This window comes from Trichosurus vulpecula, chromosome 4, assembly GCF_011100635.1.
Source record: "Trichosurus vulpecula isolate mTriVul1 chromosome 4, mTriVul1.pri, whole genome shotgun sequence".
NCBI lineage: Eukaryota > Metazoa > Chordata > Mammalia > Diprotodontia > Phalangeridae > Trichosurus > Trichosurus vulpecula.
Genome location: NC_050576.1, coordinates 99,245,351 through 99,251,724, shown reverse-complemented (window position 1 = coordinate 99,251,724; position 6,374 = coordinate 99,245,351).

The window sequence follows — 6,374 nt, the reverse complement described above, 5'->3', positions numbered from 1 at the left end:
TAAGGGATGCTATATAATATTGTCCTTTCCAGGTTCCATTCTTGACTCTCTGGATTTTTTTCTACCGGACCCAGGTGGCTCCAGAGAAGAAAGTGAGGCTTGTGACTTTGAACAGCACTCCCTCACTTAAGTCCAATTCACTTAATGCCAATGGTCCTCTTCGAGAAGGAAGGAGAAACAACAACAGCTTTCTCTACCATTCCACAGAAGCTTCTTCATTCTGGAAGTTCACTTCACTCCTGGATTTCTCACACTGGAAGTATACTATACCCTTGAATCTCCTTTCTCTGATTGGCTGATTTTTCCTAGACCCCTCCGCAGGCATTCCTTGGAGATATTGCAGGTTCAGTTCCAGGCCAACACAATAAAGTGTTATTGAAATAAAGCAAGTCACATGAATGTTTTTTGATTCCCAGTGCATATAAAAGTCATGTTTACACTATGCCGTAGTCTATTAAGTGTACAATAATATTATGCTTAAAAAATATACATACCTTAATTGAAACATATTTTATTGCTAAAAACAATGTTAGCCATCATCTGAGCCTTCAGTGAGTTGCAATCTCTGCTAGTAAAGGGTGATGGTTGCTGAAGGTTGGAGTGGCTGTGGCAATTTCTTAAACTAAGGCAACAATGAAGTGTGCCACATGGATTGACTCTTCCTTTCACATGAATACTTATAGTCCATTGGTGGGTTATTACTTGGCCGAATTTTAATATTGTTGTGTCTCAGGGAATAGGGAGGCCTGAGGAGAGAGGGAGATTGAGGGTGAATGGCTGGTCGGTAGAGCAGTCAGAACCCACACGATTTATTGATTAAATTTGCCATCTTATATGGGTGGTTTGTGGTGTCCCAAAACAATTAGAAAATTAACATCAAAGATCACAGATCACCATAAGAGATATTGTAATAATTATGAAAAGTATAAATATTGTGAGAATTATCAATATATGACACAAAGACATCATGTGAGCACATGCTCACATGGAAAATGGTGCACTGATAGATTTGCTCAGCACAGAGCTGCCACAAACCTTCAATTTGTAAAAAAAAAAAACCACAATATCTGCAAAGTACAGTAAAGTGAGGTGTAATAAAATAAGGTATGCCTGTGTTTTTAAGCAAAGTGCCCGGGCTAGCCATATCTTCATTCCTTTCCAGGCTTCTCTGTAGACTATTTGGACTTTACCAAACTCCAACCTTTCTTCTTCCTCCTTCTTTATAGATCCCTTTCAAATGTTTTCTTACCTCATTAAAATTTAAGCTCGTTTAGGGCAGGAGCTGTTTTTCATTCAGCTTCTATTTGTATTCCCAATGTTTAGCACGTGTGTTCAGCCATTCAGTCATTGTCTCTGACTCATCTAGATTCCTTGAACTATAGGCATGCCAATACTGTCCACGGGTTTTCATTGAGGAAGATACTTAAGTGGTTTCCTATTTCCTTCTCCAGTGGATTAAGGCAAACAGGGTTAAGTGACTTGCCCTGCACCACACAGCTAGTAAATGTTTGAGGTCGGATATGAACTCAGGTCTTTCTGACCCCAGGGCCAGTTCTCTATCCACTGAGCCACCTAGCTGCACAGGGCCTGGCGTTTAGTAAGCCCTCAAAAAATACTTATTGACTATTGATTATTACTAATTAGTTAATGAAAGAATTTGCACTTAAGTTTAGTTAGATATCTGAGACCAACCTGTAGGGAACAAATTTCTCCTGCTCAGGCAGACTAATGCCAGTAGGAACAATAAAGTGGATTGTAGTGGATTGTGAGTCCTTTGAAGGCAACAAATGTATCATATACATTTTTCTGATTTTATAGTAGCAAACCCAGGACTTTGTCCATAGTAAATATTCAGTAAATATTTGCTGAAGGAATAAATGAATGAAGGGAAGTTCAGAAAGGAGTAATGCTCTTAAGATAACAGTAGCAGGGTCTTGGGATATGGAGGAACAAAAGTAATAGCTGGCTATATTTATCTCCTGATCCCCCAACATGGATGATTACATAACAGGTTTTCCATGAGTGCTCAGGAAAAGAGGCCCCACACTAATAGGACTGTGGGGAGAAGTCACAAGTCATTAAGCAGTGACTGCTTGTAGCATGGAGAACGTCCTTTTCAGTTTGGTGTTCTGGGGCAGAGGAGCTGAGAAGCTATGGAACTGTGGGAGTAGGAAGGAAAGTAATGATCAGAGTGGCCTAATGGCCCAGAGGTGATGAGAGCCTGAGGTAGGAAATTCACCTTGAGACCAGTCTATTTATTCTTTAATCTCAGAGGCATTTTTTCCTCTTTTTTCTTTCTTTGATTGTTTTCATTTCTTGTCTTTTGTCTTATTTTCTCTTCCCCTATTTTCTCTTAAATCCCTTCCTTTCTCTTCCTTTCTCTTCCCTCCTCATCCTTTCCCATCCCTTCCCTTTTCACTCCTTTCCATTCTCTTCCTTCTCTTCTCTTCTTCCCATTCTCCTTTTTACCTTTTCCTACCCCTTCCATCCTTTCCCTTCTCTCCCTTTCATTCTAGCCCTTCCCTTTTTTCTCTTGCCCTCCCCTTCCCTCCTCTTTCTCACAGCTTGAAGTAGGAAAGCAGGTGTTCACTTAAAACCTGACTATTCCTTTGGTGGTTGCGGCTTTGAGGGTTCAAGTTGACATCAAGGTATCACAGTGGCTAGAATGTAGAACCTGAAGGTAGTAAGGTCTGACTTCAAATCCACCTTCAGACACTGAGTAGCTTTGTGGTGAACTTGGGTAAATCATTCAACCTGACTGCCTTAGATACCACGTCTATAAAATGGGAATGATGTATCATCACTTTACTCCCAGGGTTGTTTTGAGGATAAAATGAGAAAATATTTGTGAAGTGCTTTGCAAACCTTAAATCATTATATAAATGCTAGCTATCATTATTGTTATCATTATTAGAATTTCCCATCCTATCCCTTTTCTTCCTTTCCTTTTTTTCCTTTTTTTCTCTCATTTCCTCCCTCTTTTTTCTCCTCTCCTTTCTTTTCATCTCCTTTCCTCTTCTCTCCCTTTTTTTCCTTTATTCTCATAGTTTGGGGTATGAAAGCAAGTGCTCCCTTAACATTTTTGTTTCTGGTTGTGGTTTTGAGGTTTCAAATACCACTTTTTTCAGAATTGCTATGTGAGAACTTCCAATTTGTTCCAAAATAAGAGAAAAGAATGCCAGTAGGACTTGGAGCAGAGAAAGACATTCAACTTAGCCCGGTGCCTAGTACACACTAGGCATTTAACAAAATGCTAGACAGCCGTCTGTTAGTTAATATGTAACATCTATCAAGTGTGGATATTTATTTTTATTTTCACTCATAATCCACAGCAGTGTGGTACCTCATATCTTTCTTCCTTGACTCGTTTCCCGTTGTCTTTGTAGTCCTTCAGACCTCAAATTCACAGAGAAGTAATACAATCTTTAAATGCAAAAGAGACATACTATGTGTTAGCCCATAGTCATTTCCATCATATTAAGGAATAGGCAGGCTTTCCATCTGTCACTTCAGCAATGGTTGTTAGATGTATTTATTGGTGAGCATATTGTAGCCTTCCAGTACAATGTAAGCTTCTTCAAGGGCTACCATTCATTTCCTTTTTATATCCCCAGTACTTAGTACAATGGAAATAATCAGGCTGAGGCAAATACTCTGTCCCATGATCTGTGTCCATGTTATATCCTTCCAGTGAGTAAGCTTGGGGGGTGCTGGGACGGTTTTCTATTTTATACTTGTATCCTGAGAAACTACCATGGTAGGTTGTACTCTATGGATGTTTAATAAATGTTTATTGAATGAAAGAATGGAATTGATAACGATCAGAGTGAGGGAAAGAATCAGATAAACATGAGAAGATCCATTTTGATGACTGTGTTGATCTTATAATTGTACAATGAAGGAAGCAGGTTGGAATCAATTAAGGCTTTTCTTATATAACACCCTGGACTTTTTGTGCTGAATAAGTATGGACTTTTATCTCACAGCCTCATAAACGTAGAACCATGTTACCAATGCCATCGATATACAAAATGCTAATCCCAAGAGAAAAAATAATGTGCCCATGATCAGGTCACTCAGACAATAAGAATGATAGATGGGATTTGAATTCAAGTCAGGGCTGCCAGTTGAGAAGAAAGACATTGCTCATTATTACTTGGATGAGATGGGAATCGACCACTCTAATCCTTCCAGTGAAATAGAAACCCACAGGACCTTAACATTTGCTTTGCCATTACGGTATAAGGTCCTGTAGACCTTTATCATCTACCTTGCTGCCCTTGCCCAAAGTCCCTTAAGCAGTAAATGTCTGAGGCAGAATTTGAACTCGGGTTGTCTGCTGCTGAGGCTAATGCCTTTTCTACTTTACTGAGCTTCATCCAATATACTTCTTAAAGCACAATAGCTATACATTCAAAGAACTTATAGTTTAAGTTTCATATCCTGTGCATATTGAGAAAATCCTTGAAATAAACATAAATTTGTTTTAAACTTAATTCATTTCATTTTAAAAGTAAGCAAATATGGGATGGAATACTACTGTGCTGTAAGAAATGATGACCTGGTGGATTTTAGAAAATTATGGAAAGACTTGCATGAAATAATGAAGAGTAAAGTGAGCAGAACCAAGAGAATTTTGTACACAGTAATAGCAATATTGTTGGAAGAACTATTGTGAATTACTGAGTTATTCTGAACATATAAATACTCAAATCAACTACAAAGGACCTATGAAGGAAGATGCTCTCTACCTCCAGAGAAAGAGCTAATAAAATAGAAGTAAATATAGTATGGTTTTATATATATATCTGGTTATCTATATCTGGATGTATGCCCCACTCCCCTTCCCCTGCCCCCCATCAAATGGTAGCAGATAAAATTAAATTTTTTAAAAAGATGTGAACAAGCAACCAAATATAATTTGGTCTTATTTTTTTAAATGCCTGTATATGCTGACAAAAGAACTGTTCCAGGAAATTTTGCAACCACAACTTCAAGTAAAACCCATCAGCCTGATCTGTCAACTCAACAATGTAATTAGAGAGCCCAGTACTTCCACGTGTCTGCAGATTGTATCATAATCTAGACAAAATGCATTGATTTGAGTGATAATGATCTTAGCTCATATTTATTTGTCATTTTTATCTCCATTACTTCATTAAATGCTCCCAACAACTCTATAATGTTATGAATATAACAAGAATTATCACCTCTATTTTACATATCAGAACATTGAAGCTCAAACATCTAATTCAAGTTAAACAATATTTATTAAGTTCCTACAATGTGCTGGGTATGGTGCCAAACACCGAGGATGCAAAAGAAAAATAAACTCAGCCCCTGCTCTCAAGGCACTCACAATCTAATGTAGGAAGACAACAAGAAAAGAACAAAAATTATATATACACATACATTAATACATAAGATAACGATAAATTGGAGGTAACCAATTATTATATGCATAATAAAATTATATATATCTGTATCATATCATGTACATATATAGATATCTATATCTATCTATGATAGATTGGCACTAACCAATTATTATATATGTAATAAAAACTATATGCACACATTTATCTATGTCTATCTATAGATTATCTATCTATCTATGATAAATTTGAGCTAACTTCATAGGAAAGGCACTAATATTAAGGACACAAGTTAAGTGAGTTGCTCAATGTATACTAAGTGAATGAATGAGAACTCAGGTCAAATTTTCTAACTCTAATTTTCTGACTCAGATCTAAATTTTCTGACCAGGCTGGTTCCCTTTCCACAAATCACACTGCCTTTTTTCTTGAAGGTGGAATGAAATTAAAAGGGTCAGTCACCTGCTTGATCCATTGAATAGGTATTTTTTAGGACCTAATGTCCACATGGAATTATGATAGGTGCTCATGGCCAGGCAAGTGAAATAGTAGACCCAGTTCTTCCTTTTGGAGATCTTCCATCTAGTCAACAAGACAAGATGAATTCCCATGAAAGAAGAGAACCTAATAACTGACATTTATACCGGAAGGATTTGTGATTTCAAAAGATTGGGGAACTCCTTCACCAAGGTAGTCCTGGGAAGTATCTTGAGGCAAGAAGTTAAGTGATTTGATGATATAACTAGTAAGAATCATAAGTGAGGTGACAACCAGTCTAACTAAACCAACAGCAACATTCTATCCACTGAATTATGTGGTCTAATTAATAGCCACTTATGGATGAGGAAACTTGTGGCTCAGAGATAAGAAGAGATTTGTCCGTGGTCATACGACCAGTAGCTATAGCTGACTTTTATACAGTCCTTAAGGTTTATAAGAGCACTTAATAAACATTTATCTCATTTGATCCTCAGAACAAGTGAATCATTGTAAGTACTA